This window comes from Sparus aurata, chromosome 22 (assembly GCF_900880675.1).
Source record: "Sparus aurata chromosome 22, fSpaAur1.1, whole genome shotgun sequence".
NCBI classification, from domain to species: domain Eukaryota; kingdom Metazoa; phylum Chordata; class Actinopteri; order Spariformes; family Sparidae; genus Sparus; species Sparus aurata.
The window spans coordinates 653,605-675,265 of NC_044208.1; the positions used below are offsets into that span (position 1 = coordinate 653,605).

The 21,661-nt window shown below is 41.6% G+C and overlaps 2 long non-coding RNA genes across 2 annotated transcripts in view; both read right to left on the reverse strand.

Moving 5' to 3' along the window:
- The window catches only part of LOC115573543 (uncharacterized), a 40,990-nt gene extending 19,644 nt beyond the window's left edge, over nucleotides 1–21,346 (reverse strand). Inside the window, exon 1 of the long non-coding RNA XR_003982302.1 lies at nucleotides 21,218–21,346. This is a non-coding gene — a long non-coding RNA (uncharacterized LOC115573543). The remainder of the gene's footprint in view (nucleotides 1–21,217) is intronic.
- On the reverse strand, nucleotides 983–3,293 carry LOC115573542 (uncharacterized). The gene is made up of 3 exons (XR_003982300.1): nucleotides 2,869–3,293; nucleotides 2,077–2,212; nucleotides 983–1,385 (listed from the first exon to the last, which is right to left on the reverse strand). It is a non-coding gene; the product is annotated as an uncharacterized LOC115573542 (long non-coding RNA).
- Nucleotides 21,347–21,661: the final 315 nt, after the last annotated feature.

Below are 21,661 nucleotides of genomic sequence, written 5' to 3' on the forward strand. Positions count from 1 at the left end.
ATGAATTAGGATATTCATATATGATCGCTTCTAATCGGCCGGTGAACAACTGCTCGGCCGTGAACATGCTAGCTAGCTAGCTGGCTAGCATGTTCAAGGCCGAGCAGCTAGCTAGCTAGCTCACCATCCGCGAACAACTTCTCCGACGTGAATACGCATGGGAGACCGTCTCCTCCACATGCTCACGGCCGAGCAGACGGTATGAAATGGTCTCAGTTGTTCACGGACGGTGGGCTGCGTTAATTTATTATCATGTTGTGCTAGAGGAGGCTAAAGACTTCCTTTGTGTTAGTATTCATGTAACTACGTGTGTAGTGTTAGCTGCTGGCATGAGAGACCCGATCTGAGAGTACCAAAACGTTATCTGCAGTAAAGCAATCACTACTTAGTTTTGGAGTCGGATACAGGGGTTCCCTGCCTGCTGTGCTACGATTAACGTTAGTTATATGCAGACACGGACACAGAAAAGTTGCTTCGCAAATGTGTACATTTTTGCTCACTTACTAAAATCTAATGTGAAATGAGGGATGTGCATGGGTTTGCTCGGATTGTGATTTGCCAGATTCTTCCTCATCAAATTGATTTTTTAATCATCATCAGAGGACATTTGAGTCCTGCATTTTTCTAAATACAGCTATTTATTTGAAAATAAATCACCATTTTCTGAATATTTTTTGCAATGTGTACAATGTGCTCGCATTCTTATTTAGCATTGTATTATTTTTCCTCCCAAGACTATACCTGGCAGCCCTGCACTTCAATGAAAATACAGACCGTCCACAGGCAACAACCTCAGCTGGTGAGCCACTGTTCAGGCTTCATTTCCAAAGTGGAAGAAAGGAGGAGAATACACAGCAAAGCCAGTGAAGGAGCAACCAACCTTTCATAAGTTTTAAACCTTTTTATTGAAATCACACAGAAAAATGAAACAGACATTAAAAAATACTTGTAAAATAAATAAAATATAATTAACCAGTGTCTATGGCTTTTTCTAGTTTTGTTTTTAATAAATATACGATAAAACACGATAAAGTACGCACAATATTTCACTTTTTCTAATTGCAGATTAGGTGGATGACATCTTGGACCTGGTGTTTGAGAAGGTTTTTCAGGACCCTGGTTCATACGCAGATGAGGTTTTGAAGATCTCCATTCCTGAGGTGCTCTCTGCGCAGTTAGAAACGCTGGACAAGATGGAGGTGATGGACCACTATGTGACAAGGTTCAGTCAAGGGCCGGTCTGAACCCCACGTAGATGCCTCGAGTGCCGGGGAACTCCATCCGTATACGCAGCACCACACAGCTGGGCAGTGCCACAAACTCTTCAGCCCAGAAAGCCCCAACACCAGCTCTCAAAGCTCCTATATGCCAAGTATCTGTAACGGCTGAACAGAGTGGATATATTTAGTTATACATTTATATTTAGACATAGTTTTTGATTTACCTTATATTTTTTTTGTAAATATTTATATTACCTACTGTTTAACAACAGGCAATAAAAACTACTTGTACATTCAGTAACTTTTTGAATAGTTGTGTGTTGTTTGCTGTACTTGTATTTATAAAATTATATAAGCTGTTTTCTGTACTTTCAGTGTTTGACATGTAGACATAAGAATTATGATCATCAAGAGACAGGTTCGTAGGAGTGGAGTATCCAAAAGTACAAAACATAAATTCCTGCACAATATCTAATTTGTGTTTCCACCATTTATGAGCAGCAAGATTGTCATAGACCTAGGTGTAGATGTTGCTAATAAACTGTGTTCTTGCAAATTGATTTTTTTGCAGAAATGTATCTTTCCTAGTGTTTGATATGTAACATTTTAACAATTGTCAAACTGCCTTTCAAAAAGAAAAATAAGCAATGTAACAAAGTGGAAAATTGAATTTATTTCATTACTCATATTTTTATTACAGTAACAGAATTTATACCGTATATTACCAAATAATAGCCGGGTCTCAATTAAACGCCTGTCCAAAACAAAGGCCTGGTCTGTTAAGTGGTTGGAACAAACAAATAAACGCCCGGCTATTATTTGATATTTTACGGTATGCAAAAAAAAAACCACTTACTGTTCTATTCCCCTCAGACGTAAAGGCTCTGTAGATATTTAGTGCATTCTGAAGTGAGAATGCACACTGGTACGAGGCCAGGGTGGTCTGCCATGCAGGAACGTGAGTTTTGAAGCTGATTTAGTCTTCTTATAACCTGTAAATGTGAAAGGTTAAGTGACGTTTGATGACTGATAATATGACTGAATAGTTACATTTTCATTCAACAAGCAGACATTCTCAGGCGCTGTATGCATTGTTATGCATCTAAACATAAGTACACACCTAAACCAGAGGGGAAAAAGGGAACATATCAGTTTAACGGTTTTTTTTATTTGAATATGTTGTTAGCAATAACGACTGGTCAGCATGTGCAACGATGTAACGTTATTAATTGGAATTAGTGCATTATGTTGAAACGCAGTACAAACGGATAAACAGACATTACTATGGGGGATACGGAGCTGGCAGACAGTCGCCCCAGCCCGCACACACGTGAAAAGTGTATGGCTGTGAGTTAGATGTCGGACAAAATAATGACGTAACAGTTAACATTATTATGGCGTAGCTGAGAATAAAAGTGCTACATTCCCACTCGTAGCTGCCGAAAAAACATTGCGGACTTGTGAAATTTACTCGTGTAACGGGAATAGCATGCTACTTATGTTTACTCAACACATATCTAGATTTTTATAAGCAGTGAGTTACACATAGAGCGGTCAGCGGTTGACCGTATTTAGTCAGCGACCGTATTTACCGACGTACAAACATACACATTTTTAAGAAAAAAGTAAAATAAAGATCATAACTCACCATTCAGAAACGTCTTGTTGCAGTCTACATTGAGCAACTTATTCGCTAGCTCCTTCTTGTTCAGGGTCTGACTCTGGTTCAAACATTTAAGGTTGGACAGCAAAGTTTCCTCCTGCAGCCATGTTTCTCCCAGGGTTCACGCTCAGTTGTTGTCATGGTAGCATGAGCGTGCCGGCGTCGTCACACCTCCCGGAAGAAGTGGGTGGATTAACTGTGTCTCATTTGCATTTAAAGAGACAGGCACTCAAAACCGACTGTTCTGAACAGGGCTGTTTTGGCAGGGTTATTGAACAGTTATGAACTGCTATTGTGCTTCATCCTTATGGTATTTTGACCAAAGCATGTCACAGACATTTCATTAGGACACCAGGGAACTAGATTAACTTGTAGAAATAGGGTATAATATGACTCCTTTAAGTTTTGGTTGGCCAACAATTATTGGCGTTTTACCCAGCCATGCGGTACCTGTATTTTTGGAAGTCTGTCCACTGCAGTAACAAGTAAAAGACGTATCCGGTAGCCTTCCCGGCCTGTTTATTGTCTCCTGCACGATACATTACAATATGAGATACTGGTTGATGGATAGAGTACTTTATTAATCTCAAAGGGAAATTAAAGTGTTACAGCCACTTGACATAAATCAAAATACAAAAACAATGAGGTAGGTAAAAGAAACAATACAATTAAAGGCTGAATTATATTCACAATAACTAAATAGACTAACTCAAATATCATAAATTATAAAGCTGAAACTAGAACACAGACTAGAGAACCTTAACAAAAACTACAACTATAATATACTGTTTGCTGACTAACACTGTTTAATTATGTTAATATGCTACAGTGTAGGACACTTTCCATTAGTGTAGGTCAGGTGGATATTGCTGTGGTAGCAAGGTGCATGATTGTCCATGGATGTTAGAATTAAGGGCTCTATCTTGCACTAAGCGCAATTGACTTTGTACACTGGCACTTGTATAATTCCTATTTTGCATTCGGTGCACATTGTAATTTTCCCTCCGCAGACGCACGTCCTTAAATTAGGGAATGAATTTGCGCTCCTGCAGGCGGTTCAGCGAAAAGAGGAGGCGTGTTGTGGTGCAAACGTTCACTGGTGCTATTTTGCCGTTTCAGAAAACACTTCCGCAACAGACCAGGAGCAGGTGGTGCGTTTGGAGACTTGAGGCGATGTGCCTGAGAGGCAGCAGCAACATCGCCATCCGGTCAAGACAGGCATTAATACCTTGCCGCATCCCGGACAGTGCGGTCCGGTCTGACAATGCTGCCACGGCGTCTAGTGGGTCTGGATCCTCTGCACCTTGGTGTTTGCGCTGCTCCCTCATCAGCTGGCCGCTGCGCACTGCTCGGCCCGTGCGCACTGCTCCCGAGGCCCGGTGCGATGTCCTGGGGATGCCAGCCGTAGAAACAATTTCCTCCCACGCCCGTTTAACCAAAGCTAATTTGGATGGGTTTCTCCCATCCCCATACAATGCCACTTCTCGGTCTTTTACGGCCCTGACGAGAACGTCGGTCTCCTCGGCTGTGAACCGCTCCTGGCGTGCGCCTGGCAAATTCGCCATTATAATAGCAATTCGCCATGGAACAAGCGAGCCTGCTTTTAAAGGGAATGTGAGATGATGCGCTGATTGGTTTATTTCACGTTACGCCCAAACCACACCTATGAATAATGTAGCTACTTCAGACCAACCCATTTTAGATTTGAGTCGGGCGCAAGACTCATTTATCCCGCCAGCATAATAGCAACAGCACCTGAGATCCGCCCACAAAGCTACTTGCGTTTTGCGTTTGATACTTGCGTTTCAGATAGTTAAGATAGAGCCCTAAGTGTGCATTGACAGTTGAATAATAAAATATACACAATAGTGAGAGCACAGATTATTGTTTAATAAACAATTGAACGTAACATTTTTGCCTGCTTATCTGTCTGGTATAGTTTTATTGATCACTGAGATTGCTTTGACTTGGAATGAAGTTGTTCCAATATAAAAAAAAAAATAGCTTTGATGTAGTTAAGCTACTTTTGCCATTTTGCTGTAGCTTAGCTTGCTACATTTCTCTGGGGAGTAGCTTCGGTGTAGTGAAGCTTATTTTAATGTAGAATAACTTGTAGCTTAGCTCACTACACTTTCCGAGTAGCTTGCCCAACACTGATTATGATGACATAATCAATGTGTTTAACTCAAAGCCCAGAAGACTCCGCCTTGTGTAAAAACTGCTGGTAAGACAGTGTTGTTGTTTTTTTTTTTATTATTAGTGAATGCTGCAAGCATTCACACTATTGTTCTTCTGGAGTTTATTATTAGTGGGCTGTGCTCGCCAGCCCACTATGGACACCTCTATAGCAGAGCTATAACTATTGTTATTGCTCGTGTCTCTTCTTATTAGTGTGAATGCTGCAAGCATTGTGTAGTGTAATGTAGGCAAAGTCCTGAGTATTTTTGTTGTATTTGAACTTTTTTGCTATGATATGTAGTTTTTGAAATGTGATCCTTGAATGACGGTGAGTGATTTTGGAAAAATTCAGGGTTTTCAATGATTGTGTATGGCGGAATGTTCGTGCAGCAGAGTGGAGAGGGCCAACTGACAGAGTGAGAGAACCTCAAAAATTTGCTCAGAAATTTTCTCTTTCCGTGACGATCCTGGCCACAAATTTGGCTCAAAAACAGTGATACTTTCCAGAGTTGTAGCCACACGTGTCTTCTTTCTCCCAATGTGTCTACTTTATCGGTAGGATTAATGGTTTTGGATTGATCTGCCTCTAACCGACAAGAGTAGCTCTCAACTGCTCCATTCACTCCAATGTAAATCGGGAAGAGGACTTGCAAAACTGCGGCCTTTTTTAACTCGCTCCTATTACCACATTTCTGAAACTAGGACCACAAAACTTAATGTGTGTGTTCCTTAAGGCCTTTCCCGCTTGATGGTGAGGAAACTTTGCTGATGCCATGTTTGCTTTTTCTTCACGGGGCAAAGCGCACAGCCCACTCTCGCGATTTCCCGGCGGGGAATTGTCTAGTTATTATTCTTCCATACGTTTTTTGGCACTTTTCAACTCCTTCAAACTTTGACCGATTCAAACCATTCAAATATCAAAATGTTCAGCTCTTTAAGGACATGATGGCTATTACTTTTGGCTTTTCTAACTATTATACTTTTGGAAATATTCAGCTTTTAATGCAAAATTTTCCCCATTCATCCTTATGGGGATTTTTTCAAATTTCTTTCTGCTATAACTTCAGCATACCGTCAGCTATTGAAACCATTCAAACATTAAAATGTTCAGCTTTTTCAGCTCTTTCAACCCTCTGCTTTTCAACTTTTCAACGTTTCAACTTTTTCAGCTATTCAGCTTTTTCCCCAAAAAATTTAACATTGCAGCAGATGGGAAAAGCTTCAAATCCTCTTCAAAACTCATCGACTTTCAACCTCTTCTTGTTCCTCATACGTTGAGCGAGAGACACCATTCGAACTTTATATGAATCACAAAACCTTGAACTATTGACCTTGTATTCAGTTTTTAAAAATCTTGTACGGTTTTGAAATGGTCGCAGTTTTAGTTTTAAGGATTTTAAGCCCGTCTTCTGAGTTTATAATGGGTGTGTATTGCGTGAGCTAGAGTGCGTGACATCATCAACTGCCGCACCCCAGAGTGAGGAGCAGCTCCGAAAACTGGATTTCTTTTTGCTTCAGCTTGATTTGGATCCCACATCTTGTACTTGACATAGACAATATAGGCATATAAATGTAGGAAATCTTATTGGGTTTCAGCTGATGGTCTCATTTCAGCTGTAGGACTTACGGTTTTGGATTTAGAAGCCCGAGAGCGACAAGCACCCCTAAATCTTCCCCATAAGCCGCAATGTTAATTTTGAGCCAAAATTTCTGGAGGATCGCAGACGGTACATGTTTTGTCTCTCGCTCCTGTGCCCTCATTATGCACTCTACAGAAATAAAAATAACATGGGTGCGTTCAGCAATGTCTCCTGTTACTCAACATGTAACATGTTTTGCCGATAACTATAACAGTTTTCTCAAGAATTGCAGGAGTTTGGGAGGCATTCTCCCATTCATTCCTTATGGGGACATTTTCGTCTGTGTTTCTGCTCCTGCTGCAGCCATTTTATCCTCTTTCTGCCTTTAACTTCTCACCTGTCAGCCTTTTTTCACCTTTTTAACCTCTTTCTGCCCTCTTACTCTACAACCTTCTGGCCTTTTCAGTCTTTTTTTCACCTTTTTAAGCTCATTCCGCCCTCTTACTCTACAGCTGTTCATATGTTTTCACCTTTTACCCTCTTCCAGGCCTCTTACTCTACTGCTTGTCATCCTTTATTCACCTTTTTAACCTCTTCCAGGCCTCTTACTCTACAGATTTTCATATTCTTTTCAACTTTTTAACATCTTCCAACCCTCTTACTCTACATCTTTTTACCTTTTCATCCTTTTCTCACCTATTTGAGCTCATGCACCCTTAAACTTCTTTACCTTTTCATCCTTCTTTCACCTTTTTAACCTCTTCCAGCCCTCTTACTCCACAGCTTTTCATATGTTATCACCTTTTTAACCTCTTCCAGCCCTCTTACTCTACATATTTTCATATTCTTTTCACCTTTTTAACCTCTTCCAACCCTCTTACTCTACATCTCTTTACCTGTTCATCCTTTTCTCACCTATTTGAGCTCTTACACCCTTGAACTTTTTCACCTTTTCATCCTTTTTTCACCTTTTTAACCTCTTCCAGCCCTCTTAATCTACAGATTTTAATATTCTTGTCACCTTTTTAACCTCTTCCAACCCTCTTACTCTACATCTTTTTACCTGTTCATCCTTTTCTCACCTATTTGAGCTCTTACACCCTTAAACCTTTTCACCTTTTCATCCTTTTTTCACCTTTTTAACCTCTTCCAGCCCTCAATCTACAGATTTTCATATTCTTTTCACCTTTTTAACCTCTTCTAGCCTTCTTACTCTACATCTTTTTACCTTTTCATCCTTTTTTCACCTTTTTAACCTCTTCCAGCCCTCTTACGCTACAGCTTTTCATTCTTTTTTCACCTTTTTAACCTCTTCCAGCCCTCTTACTCTACAGCTTTTCATATGTTTTCACCTTTTTAACCTCTTCCAGCACTCTTACTCTACTGCTTTTCATCCTTTATTCACCCTTTTAACCTCTTCCAGCCCTCTTAATCCACAGATTTTCATATTCTTTTCACCTTCTTAACCTCTTCCAACCCTCTTACTCTACATCTTTTTACATTTTCATCCTTTTCTCACATATTTGAGCTCTTTCACCTTTAAACTTTTTTATATTTTCATCCTTTTTTCACCTTTTTAACCTCTTCCAGCCCTCTTACTCTACAGCTTTTCATCCTTTTTCACCTTTTTAAACTTTTTCGGTCCTTGTCAGCCTTCAACTTTTCACCTTTTTTGCCGTCTTTCACCTTTTTAAGCTCTTTCAGCCCTGTTACTCTACAGCTTTTTAGTCTTTTTAGATATTCATGTTTCTGCCTTTTCAACTCCTTCAAGAATACAACTTCATGTTCAGCTAGAGAAACTATCAAAATGTTCTTTGTTAGCCCATTAAACCTATTGCTTTCAAGCCTTTCTGCCTCAGCAGCTGTTGGAAAATTCTGCTTTTTCTGCAAAATCCCGACCATTCAGCCTATAGTTTTATGCATTTTCGGCAGCACGTTCAGCAGATTTCGCTTCAGTCTTCAGCATTCACACTGTATTTTCGTAGGAAATGCAAATGTTTCTAGTTAATCTTATTCTTCTTCCGTACGTTTTTCGGCACTTTTCAACTCCTTCAAACTTTGCCCGATTGAAACCATTCAAACATCAAAATGTTCAGCTTTTTTAGGACATGATGGCTATTACTTTTGGCTTTTCTAACTATTATACTTTTGGAAATATTCAGCTTTTTCTGCAAAATTTTCCCCATTCATCCTTACGGGGATTTTTTTCAAATTTCATTCTGCTATAACTTCAGCATACGTTCAGCTATTGTAACCATTCAACTTTTAGAATGTTCAGCTTGTTATGCTCTTTCAACCTTATGCTTTTCAACTTTTTAACTTTTCAACTTTTGCAAAATTTAACATTGAATCAAATGGGAAAAGCTTCAAATCCTCTTCCAAACTCATCGACTTTCAGCCTCATCTTCTCCCTCATACATTGAGCGAGAGACACCATTCAAACTTTAAAACGGTCTCAAGACCTTGAACTATTGGCGATGTATTCAGTTTTTAAAACTCTAGTACGGTTTTGAAAATATCGCAGTTTTAGTTTTAAGGATTTTGAGCCCGTCTTCTGATTTTATAATGGGTGTGTATTGCGTCGGTTAGAGTGGGTGACATCATCGCCAGAGTGGGGAGCCTTTCGAAGAATGGGAGCCAAAACTGTCTTCAGCTTGATTTTGATCCCACACCTTTTACCTGACATACACAATATATGGATAGAAATGTAGGAAAACTTGTTGGGTGTCAGCTGGTTGCCTCATTTCAGATGTGGGACTTACAGTTTTGGATTTAGAAGCCCGGGAGCGACACAAACCCAAAACCTTGGTCCGTAAGCCGCAATGTTAATTTTGAGCCCAGATTTCTGGCCGAGAGCAGACGGTACCTGATTTGTCTCTCGCTGATGTGCCCTCATTTCTCACTCGACTGAAATGAAAATAACATCAACGTGTTCAGCAAGGTCTCCTGTCACTCAACATACACATTATATGGCGATTACCATTACGCTTTTTTCAGAAATCGCAGGGGTTTGGGAGGGCTTCGCCTATTCATCCTTATGGGGAGATGTTGATCTTTGTCTCTGTATTTCTCCAGCGTGTGTATCTGAAGAATGAGTTTGTATTGCGGGAGCCAGCATGTGTGACATCATCGCTACAGTGTAGAGCAGCTGGAAAATCTGGACAAAGAATTCTCTTCAGCTGGATTTGGATCTTATATCTTTTACTTCACATAGACAATGTATACATACAAAATGTAGGAAATCTTGTTGTCTTGCTTCATGTTTGCTCCTCCTATACGTATGTACAGCCATTTTAACCTATTCCAGCACTCTTACTCTGCATCTTTCTACCTTTTCATCTTTGTGTCACCTATATGAGCTTTTTCACCCTTTGACTTTTTTTACATTTTCATACTTTTTCAACTCTTTAACCTCTTCCAGCCCTCTTACTCTACAGCTGCTCATATGTTTTCACATTTTTAACCGCTGCCAACCCTCTTACTCTACTGCTTGTCATCCTTTTTAGCCTTTTTTCACCGTTTAAACCTCTTCCAGCCCTCTTACTCCACAGCTTTTCATATTTTTTCACCTTTTTGATGCTTTTTCGGCCCTCTTACTTCATCCTTTTAAACCTTTTTGAGCTTTTTCGGCCCTCTTACTCTACATCTTCTCATCCTTTTTTCACCATTTTAGCCTGTTCCAGCCCTCTTACTCTACAACTGTTCATGTTTTTTCAACTTTTTGACATCTTCCAGCCTCCTTACTCCACAGCTTTTCATATTTTTTCACCTTTTTAACCTCCTCCAGCCCTCTTACCCTACAGCTTTTCATCCCTTTCATTCCCTTTTCACCTATTTAAGCTCTTTCATCCTATAACTTTTCACCTTTTTAGCCTTCTTTCACCATTTTAACATCTCCCTGCCCTCTCAATCTACAGCTTCTCGCCTTTCTTTCAACTTTCTTAGAGTTTTATGCATTTTCGGCAGGTCATTCAGCAGATCTCGCTTCAGCCTGCAGCATTCACACTGTATTTTCGCAGGAAATACAAATTTTTCTAGTTATTCCTGATTCCGTACGTTTTTCGGCACGTTTCAACTCCTTCAAACTTTGACCGATTCAAACCATTCAAATATCAAAATGTTCAGCTTTTTAAGGACATTACTGCTATTACTTTTGGCTTTTCTAACTATTATACTTTTGGAAATATTCAGCTTTTAATGCAAAATTTTCCCCATTCATCCTTATGGGGATTTTTTTAAATTTCATTCTGCTATAACTTCAGCATACGTTCAGCTATTCAAACCATTCAAATATTCAAATGTTCAGCTTTTCCAGCTCTTTCAACCCTCTTCTTTTCAACTTTTCCAGCTATTCAGCATTTTCCAAAAAAAATTTAACATTGCAGCAGATGGGAAAAGCTTCAAATCCTCTTCAAAACTCATCGACTTTCAACCTCTTCTTGTGCCTCATATATTGAGCGAGAGACACCATTCGAACTTTAAATGAATCACAAAACCTTGAACTATTGACCTTGTATTCAGTTTTTAAAAATCTTGTACGGTTTTGAAATGGTCGCAGTTTTAGTTTTAAGGATTTTCAGCCCGTCTTCTGAGTTTATAATGCTTGTGTATTGCGTGAGCTAGAGTGCGTGACATCACCAACTGCCGCACCCCAGAGGGAGGAGCAGCCCCGAAAACGGGATTTTGTTTTGCTTCAGGTTGATTTGGATCCCAAATCTTGTACTGGACATAGACAATATAGGCATATAAATGTAGGAAATCTTGTTGGCTTTCAGCTGATGGTCTCATTTCAGCTGTAGGACTTACAGTTTTGGATTTAGAAGCCCAGGAGCGACAAGCACTCGTGAATCTTCTCCATAAGCCGCAATGTTAAATTTGAGCCAAAATTTCTGGAGGATCGCAGACGGTACCTGATTTGTCTATCGCTACTGTGCCCTCATTATGCACTCTCCAGAAATATAAATGACATGGGTGCGTTCAGCAATGTCTCCTGTTACTCAACATGTAAGTCTTTTGGCGACAACTATTAAGGTTTTCTCAAGAATCATAGGAGTTTGGGAGACATCTTCCAATTCATTCCTTATGGGGACATTTTCGTCTGTGTTTCTGCTCCTGCTGCAGCATGTCTGCAGCCATTTGAAGATCTTTCTGCCTTTAACTTCTCACCTTTCAGCCTTTGTTCACCTTTTTAACCTCTTTCTGCCTTCTGACTCTACAACTTTTTGGCCTCTTCAGTCTTTTTTCCACCTTTTTAAGCTCATTCCGCCCTCTTACTCTACAGATGTTCATATGTTTTCACCATTTAACCTCTTCCAGACCTCTTTCTCTACTGCTTGTCATCCTTTATTCACCTTTCTAACCTCTTCCAGCCCTCTTACTCTACAACTTTTCATATTTTATTACCATTTTAACCTCTTCCAGCCCTCTGACTATACAACTTTTCATATTTTTTCACCTTTTCCACCTCTTCCAGCCCTCTGACTATACAGCTTTTCATATGTTTTCACCTTTTTAACCTCTTCCAGCCCTCTTACTCTACATCTTTTTACCTTTTCATCCTTTTCTCACCTATTTGAGCTCTTTCACCCTTACATTTTTTACCTTTTCATCCTTTTTTAACCTTTTTAACCTCTTCCAGCCCTCTTGCTCTACAACTGTTCCTTCTTTTATTCACCTTTTTAACCTCTTTCAGCCTTCTTACTTTACAGCTTTTCAAATTTTTTGCTTTCTTCCACCTTTTAAGCTCTTTCAGCCCTCTTACTCCACAGCCTTTCATATGTTTTTACCTTTTAACCTCTTCCAGGCCTCTTACTCTACTGCTTGTCATCCTTTACTCACCTTTTTAACCCCTCCCAGCCCTCTTATTCTATAGATTTTCATATTCTTTTCACCTTTTTAACCTCTTCCAACCCTCTTACTCTACATCTTTTTACCTTTTCATCCTTTTCTCACCTATTTGAGTTCTTTTACCCTTAAACTTCTTTACCTTTTCATCCTTTTTTCACCTTTTTAATCTCTTCCAGCCCTCTTACTCTTCAGCTTTTCATCCTTTATTCACATTTTTAACCTCCTCCAGCCCTCTTACTTTACAGCTTTTCATATGTTTTCACCTTTTTAACCTCTTCCAGCCCTTTACTCTACAGCTTTTCATCCTTTTTCACCTTTTTAAACTTTTTTGGTCCTCGTCAGCCTTTAACTTTTCACCTTTTTTACTCTACAGCTTTTAGCCTTTTAGATATTCATGTTTCTGCCTTTTCAACTCCTTCAAACATGCAACTTCATGTTCAGCTAGAGAAACTGTTCAGCTATCAAAATGTTCAACTTTGTTAGCCCATTAAACCTATTGCTTTTAAGCCTTTCTGCCTCACTAGCTATTGGAAAATTCTGCTTTTTCTGCAAAATCCCAACCATTCAGCCTATAGTTTTATGCATTTCCTGCAGTACGTTCAGCAGATTTCGCTTCAGACTTCAGCATTCACACTGTATTTTCGTAGGAAATGCAAATTTTTCTAGTTATTATTTTTTTACAAATGTATTCTGGCCCGCCGGGGCATGTGATTGCGGTTGTGTACATACTCCAAATAATAGCCGGGCTGTTTATTTGTCTCCATCATTTAACAGACCAGGCGTTTAATTCCTTCCTCTCAAAAATCCAGGATGAAAATGTCACAAACTTCGCCAGCTTCTCTGTCATCCTTCTGGGCAATAGTTGTCTTCTGCAGGTGAAGTTGTTGCGGCGGAGGAAATGATTCAACCAACCAGCACTCACTGCAAACTCCTCATCTCTGCTGTCACTCACGGTAGCGTACATTTGTTCCGCCTTCACCCTAATCATTTTGCGGGACACTCTCTCGTGGCGTGCCCGTTTGCCGATAACTCATTCCTGCATGTTTATCTCCAGCTCCTCGCTAGCCTTCTTCCTCCCTCCAGCAGGCAGCCTGGCCCTGTTGCTGGCCCAGACGCTGAAGCTCTGTTTTATATTTTCACCAATCTCTCACTCCTACACACCGGCCCCTAATTGTTAATGGCAGACCAACATAACAATTCAAACACAACAAGACAGGAGCAAATAATGTGTTGATACAGTTACATTACAGTACAGTACAGACAAATCTATATTCCATGTACCAAACAAAGTTTCGTTACCGGCCTTTCAATAATGTTGGCCCTTGTCTGCAACCTCACAGAACGCACCAGCCCTTGTTTATCGGGAAAAACCTCCAGAACCCTGCCAAACGGCCATGAACCACGTGGAGCTGAAGAATCCATGATCACCACAATATCTCCAGCTTTCAAACTCCTCTTCCTTTTGTTCCACTTCTGCCTCTCTTGGAGCAACGGCAAATACTCCTGTATCCATCTCTTCGAGAAAAGGTCTGAGAGGTACTGTACTTGCCTCCAGGGCCTTCTCACATACAGATCATGAGGTTCAAATGCTCCAGGTGGCAAAGCTGGTTTACCCCTTAATAGAAGAAGATGGTTAGGCGCGAGAGGTTCCAGGTCATTAGCATCCTCTGAGAGCTTCGTGATTGGACGATCATTCAAAATGGCCTCCATTTCACAGAACACTGTATGTAGTCAAATCATCCAACTTCTGCTGATGCAGAACAGAACTGAGCACTCTTCTCACCAGGCGGATCATCCATTCCCATACACCACCATGGTGTGAGCCTCCTGGTGGATTAAAGCTCAACTGAATTCCAACCTGTGCCAGAGCTCATTGAATCCTGTCTTGATTCAAAGCGGCAAGCGCCTCCTTCAGCTCTCTGTCTGCTCCAGTGAAGTTAGTGCCATGGTCTGATGTTAGACTAGTCTTCTGCTGATAAAACGCCGCAGAGCATTGATGCATGCATCGGTGTCCAGTGAAACTGCCACCTCCAGATGGACAGCCCTACTTGCCATACAAGTAAATATAACACCATATCGCTTACAGGTTGATCTTCCTCTCCTCACCTCAACTGGACCAAAATAATCCACCCCTGTGTTGGTAAATGGTGGAAGATCAGGAAGAATTCTCACCTTTGGCAGGTCAGCCATTTTTTGTTCCAATGCTCTTCCATTATATCGCCTACAAAAGCTGCAATCACCAATTATTTTCCTGACAGCTGCACTGGCATTTGTAATCCAAAATCTCTTCCTCACCTTGGACAGTGTGTGAGTCCGCCCACCATGGCCGAGATTCTGGTGCACATGTCTGAGGATGAGCATGGAAATGTCCTGATCCTTGGAGAGAATGAGTGGATGCTTGGCTTCCTCAGGCATTGCTTCTCTGCTCAGTCTTCCTCCAACTCTCAAGAGTCCATCCTCCAAAACTGGGTCCAGCCGGTATATGGGACTCTGTCGACTCACTGACCCTTTCCCAGACAACAAAGCAGACATCTCTTCGCCAAACCTCTGTCGCTGACAATAACGAATTATGGCACCCTCTGCTCCCAGCAAATCATCCAGCGTCAGACTGCCACTCATGAATGTTGACGTATCTCCCTTTCTTTCAATCCTCCTTGAGCTGCCCTGACCCCTTTTCTCCAGACAATTAGCCACATGGGCCTCCAACTGCTTCCTCTTGCAACTCTGTGCCAACAACATGACCATTGAATGTCACCCATGAATGCCACCACTTCATTCCTGAAATGAAGAAGAACTCCAAGCAATGAGCTGGTGAGGTTGGGACAGAGCAACAATTCACTGTTCAAGGATACTCCTTGAAATGTCACAGTCGAACACTACACGGAGAGATCCTTTCCTTAGATGGCGGACACCATGGTGAGGGATGTACCACACCTTACCCCTTTCACCATGCAGCTGTTGCTGAGGCACTTGCTCTGCATAGTTCTTACTGATGAGCGTGTTAATGTACCCAGAATACTCCTGATGCAAGTGTTTGTTGTTCAGGAATTTTCTCCTCAAACCCTGGATCCTTTGCTTAGCCACTGCAAAGTTATTAGGCAGACAGACCTCTTTGTTCTTATATGGAAGTTTCAAACAATACCTTCCCTCCTGAAGTACTGCTGAGCGCTCCATGATTTCCAGAAACCTATGGTCTTCTTTGGACATTTCCTTCTCCTTTATGGTCTTCTCATTAAACTCATGACTGTAATGCTTGACTAGCATTTCTTCGAGCTTGCACACAGAAATCCTTTTCACCATCGCCAAGGGCAGCTCCACCTCCGAAGCACCACTGTTTCCATTCAGTGGTCCATTAACAACCCATCCAAGCACTGTCTTTATAGCATATGGGCCATTCCCGCTACTGTTAATGACCTCCCAGGGTTCTAATATCTTGGGAGCGTTGGTTCCAATTAACAGGTCGACATTTGCTTTTATGTTTGGGATGTTCACCTTGGACAAATATAGCCACTTTGCCAGTTCTTCAGATGTTACCATGTTATTAACATTGACCGGCATTTTTGTCTGTGTGAGAACCTCTGGGAGAATATGAAAGTCATTGCTGTCCAGATTAGATACCTCCAAGCCAGTTAATGAGTATGCTGGAACCTGTGTTTTCTGCCCCATCGTGCTCAACAGGAGGTTGTTTTTTCTCCCTGTGATGTTCAGCTTCCGCATTAGATGTTCTGAGTAGAATGTGGCCGAACTTCCTGGGTCCAAAAAGGCATAGGTTTTTATTATGTGATTTCCCTTTGCACTTTTGACCTTCACAGGCAGGATGGATAACACACACCGGTCCTTACCGGCCCCTGTACGTCCACATATTTTAAGTGAAGTTGGCTGGTGAGATGTTTCAAACTGTTCCGGGGCTGGTTGCCTTTTAATATGAAGCACAGTGGGACCCTGAAACGGACCATGATTCATTAAAACGGCAGATTGTTCTGATAAGCCTCAGTTTGAATAGTGCCTCTGATAATTCAGTTTGAGCTATGGTCCTCCATTGCTCCCTCATTCTGAATGGCAGCTTGGACACAATGGCTCTTATATTTACTGGCATATCCAGTTCCTGCATGTACTGAAGCTCTTCCATTACATTGCAGCATCCACGCAGAAATAAGGAATAGGCTTGCAGTGTTTTCACGCCCTCATATTTAATTGTCTGCCAGGCCAGAGCCTTTTCCATATAAACACTTGCGATTTTGTACTGATTTCCAAAATGTTTCTGGAGAAGTTCCTTTGCCACTGCGTAACCACGCTCTGGAGCCATACGCTGGCAGCTTCGCACCAGTTCACGTGGCTGTCCTCTTGTGAACTGTTCCAGTACAAACAATCCGCTTTTCCTGCCTTTACCTCTACTCCTTGCTCAAAGGCTTTGATGAACGTCCTGTAATGGAGAGGGTCCCCCTCAAATGTGGGAATATCTCGTGGTGGCAGTGACACCTGTGCTGTTGCTGTACCAGGGCTGCTGTTATTTCATTTTGCCTTTGCATGATGGTAAGTATGTCAGGTGGACTTTGGCTGATGTGCAGGGCTGTAACTAACTTTTTGGCTCACCTGCCAAGGGGACCGGTAGATGAAAGAATCTACCGGCCAAGTACATTTTTTACCAGCCAAATAATAAATTGCCTCTTTTTGTTGCATATACATCTGTTTCAGTACTTTTCATGGAGATAACAGTATTATATACCAATACATGCTTAGAAAAGAGGCCAAAGTATTATTTAGAAATGAATTTTAATATTATTAATTAAATTTCATAACATTGCAAATTGAAAACTTGAACAGTGCAAAACTTTGACAAAGGAAACACTCATTAATTAACTATCAGGCTCTGTAATAGACTTGTCAGTGTCGACTGTACCACCGTAATAACATTTACACTGGATTTGATAGACCCATGGTTTTACACATTTTGTGACGTGACAACTGTTCTCATATTAAGCCATTTGATTATCAAACTGAAACCTAATTGAAGGAAGTCGTTAAGAAATTATGCGCAACTTAAGTACAACTTCCCTCAGCTCATGATTTAGAGGTGTTGTCATTGCTGCGCTCGAATCACAGTGACTGCACCCAGAGGTGTAGCAAGCTTTTCAAAAGTGCGGGGGATGGATGTGGTGGTGTTTTTTAAAAACAATTTTGGGTCGGGGGTGATGATAAATTACACTTAAATATTAAATCTGTGTCTATTATAACCACACCCTGACATGTAAATGTGACATCTGTCTTGATTCGTTTAATTATAATATAATATAATATTTATAATAGAAGCCTACTGCAACTGTACTTTTTTTTTTACCATTAAATGTTATTTTATACATTATCATATTTTATAATGTTCTGTCATGGAGTATATCACTTCACTGCTAACAGAAAAGAGAGCTGCTCGCTGCCAGTTGCAGCTTCTTATCTTGATCTGCAGTCTTTGTTAATTTTTTGTCGTGATTGTTATTATTAGTACTTAGATTATCAAAAATCATAGTTACATGTCAGGATGTGGTTATTATAGACAGATTAAATATTTAGCTGTCATGTGTCATCACAGTAACAGCGTTACATACATTAGCAGCTGTAAACACATAAAAACATTATAAAACACATCATGTGGTTTGGTGTCGACCTGTATACTGAACGTATCAGGAGTAATCAATGTTTATAATCATCAGAGACCGTTACAGACATTGTTTTTGGTGCTCTCCGTTTCCAGAGAAATCACAGAGAAGCTGGAGAAGTTTGTGACATTTTCATCCCGGATTTTTGTGAGGAGGGAATTAAACGCCTGTCCCAAATAAACACCTGGTCTGTTAAGTAGTTGAGACAAATACACGCCCAGCTATTATTTGGTATTTAACGGTAGTTCCCGCATCATCAGCACGAGCTGAACAATAAATCTAACTTAGCCAGAGAGGCGGGACTTAAGGCAGAACAGCCAATCATCAGCCGGTCAGTCCCAAAGCCGGTGTCATGTTTGAAGCAGCAACAGGAGAGGGAGGAGAGAGGAGGCAGCTGCAGCGAGAGCAGACACAAAGCGGCCGGAGAAAGTGACTCCGGCCGCAGTAAGGCGTTTGTGCAAAACTGCAGAAAAACTGCAGAAAAAGTGTGGTTGTTGAACCCTCTCACCGGGAAAAGTGTGGGTGTTAGAACACACACTTCGCCCACGGGTGCGACGCCGCTGACTGCGCCAAACTTTTAAGGAGCGGTGACGCGCACGCTACGTTGCTTCTGAGGGGAACTATTTCCTACAGCGGTGACATTGGGGGAGCTACTTCAGTGCGACACACAACAAATAGCCGGTTTAGTTTAGCACTAACGTTCGCTACCATCATAATTTATCACTTTACAGCTACAACAATGTTTTGCTATATCATGCATAATTTATTGCAAGAGCACGACCACCAGGACAAACATTTACCCGCCCCGTGGCATGTATCCCTCCAAAATTAAGTCGCCAGGGGAATATTTTAGTCGCATTTGGCGAGTGGCGACCGCTAGTTTACAGCCCTGCTGATGTGGTGTTGGTATATTGAGATTGAGGAGTCACGTGCTGATTTAGGTTGATTTGGGCGGGGTCTGAGCCGGTTGGCCATGATGGTAGGAGACGCTATCGGTTGTCAGGGGCAACGCCTGCAGAACTTCACAGAGGCGCGACTAAACAGTCCAGAGCTCTTTAGTTTCTGCGCATTTATTATTTTGGCGGGACAGAGACGGATCTACGAATACGAGAAAGAAAAGGAAGAAAGTAAAGCAATGCAAAAAGATTAGGCGAAAGAAAAGGGACCTTACAGGAACAAGCTCACACCAAGCGCATAACAGCGGTATTTGGAGAAGCTCTCGGACATCCAAAATATCGACCCATACGAGCTCCCTGCAGCGGAATGGCACAGAGACCTGGATCATTTACCTCCATGCACATACATGGACATCGTCAGTTACCTTGTTTTTGGTGTAAGTTACTAGACATTGCAGGAGTTTAAAAGCCACAAGTCTTTGGAAAGTTACGAGACTTTCTGCTGGGGCTGGGTGCAGGACTTGGCCATCTACAAGCCTCCAGGTGGTGAAAACAGCGTTGTACTGGCAAAAAGACATTTTTAGAGAATGTACCCGAGTGAAAATGCAGAGAACACACTCTCATCGACTGGGGGGTGCGATCGAAAGTAAGGTCCTTTCTTGTTATTGCAGCCAACCAAGCAATCCGGCGTCTCCTCGTCAGGTCAGAGACTTGCTTTCCTTATGCTGTGTCCATTTCGGCAACCTAAACAGTATCCCATTGTTCCTATGTTTTCCATATGAATCGTGTGAGGTACTGAATCAGTTTTTAACGCAGCAGTGACTTCCAGGCATGGTAAAACAGTGCGGAATTGTAAAAACCTCCACTACTACAGAGTTAAGAACACACGTAAACAATCGTGTTTTGCCGCCGGCATCCTGCCATCATGGCGGAGAGGGGTAAGATCCCGCGAGATCGAGGGAGGGGCTTTGTACCATGACGACAACTCCTCATTCTCAATAGGTTGAGCAGTTGATGACTGGTGTTGAAAATGCAGCGATGTTCCAGACGTATTAACCTGTTGCTGTTCATTTTGGCTGCACTGATGTGTTGAAGCAGCTTGGATCCATTGCTCAGTTTCCTTGGGTCGAACATCTTTTAATAGGGTTTTGTTGGGTGGTAGTGACCATTTTGATGATTCATTTTGTTGTGTTGATTTCCATGCAACAGGATGGTACGTCTTTGCCATAGGGTTTAATGCGTTGACAGATTTTTCCAGCCTTTTCCAAATAGGAATTCATGCCATTGCTGTGTGCTTGAGAAGAACCTCTCCGCTCTGAAGCCTGTAATACAGCCAGCTTAGCAGTGGATGCAGCTATTTCAGCTTCCAAATCAAGCTGCTCTCTTTTCATTTTCAGCTGCTGTTCCTGTTCCTCAAAGGCATGCTTTTCTTTTAAAGCTGCAGCCAGAGCAACCAATGCTGCCTTTTCTGCTTCAGCCTTTATGGCTTCAGAGGATGCAGTACTTGATCTTGCACTGTTACGGCTCCTATGGCTTGAGTGTTTACTAATATTTGAAACACTGTCATTAGGATTGATGTCATCCACAACATTACCATTTTCGTTTGCATTACTCATCACGATACCCACTTTTTTGTGTTAGCAATACACTCATTAATAGGCAACATTTTTGCCTTAAACCATATTTCCTGTTTTTCCTTTTCCTCAGTTGGCAAAAAACCCAACAAATTGTTATGCATGTATTTTGCTTCATAACAGACTTCCAACAATTCCTCAAGAGCATCCTGCACCTTTGTTTTATCATGCTTTAGCATCAAACCTTGTATTGATTTTCTTATGATGGCTGTTTTGTTTAACTTGGCTTTTCTGCCAGATTGCAACCTGTTTAATTCATTAGCAAGCGCCTTTGCAGTGAGTTTTTATTTTGTGTTTCAACACCGCCAGCCACACTACTAGATTTATTAACAGTTTGCACATTAATCCCGGCAGCTTTAATTATTTCCAACGTAGCGTCGCCTTTTTCCATGATGAAAGGTCAGTTGATAAACAGTCCGCAGCAAAACAAAGGAACCGACGCAAAGTTTATTGTCCCCCTCGCTTCGGCGACCAATGCATTGGGTTTATGCCCGGCTATGTGTGCACACAATTTGAATGGCCATTTACCGGTGTAGCGCTACACATACCTCCTTGCGTTGGGCGCCGTGCGGCGATCCCATGGTCCGATGCTTCGATGCTCCACGGCCAGGTTTAGCCCCAGCACCGAGGCTCCGGCGTCTCGATATCCACGTCCAGACGCTCTCCAAACTCCCTCGAAGTCCAAACCGCTTCCAGCAGCTCCCCTCGTCTTGCGCTCCGTTCCGTACCAAAACGCGCCGGAGTGTCCCACGAAGTTCTAACTGGTGCAGGTTTTCCACTAATATTAAAGGAGCTCTGTCTAATACTTGAGCTACTGAGGTAACTCCGGAATAACCTGCGTTGACACCCTCGCCTTGGCCATCGCTCTCCTACCGCATTGAAGGAATGTCCACGCTGTTCCTTGAGTTGCGACACAATGGGTTTATTGCTGTGCATTGTCCATGAACAAGGAAAATCAAACAAACAAACAAAACAGCTTCATGAAGAGCGCC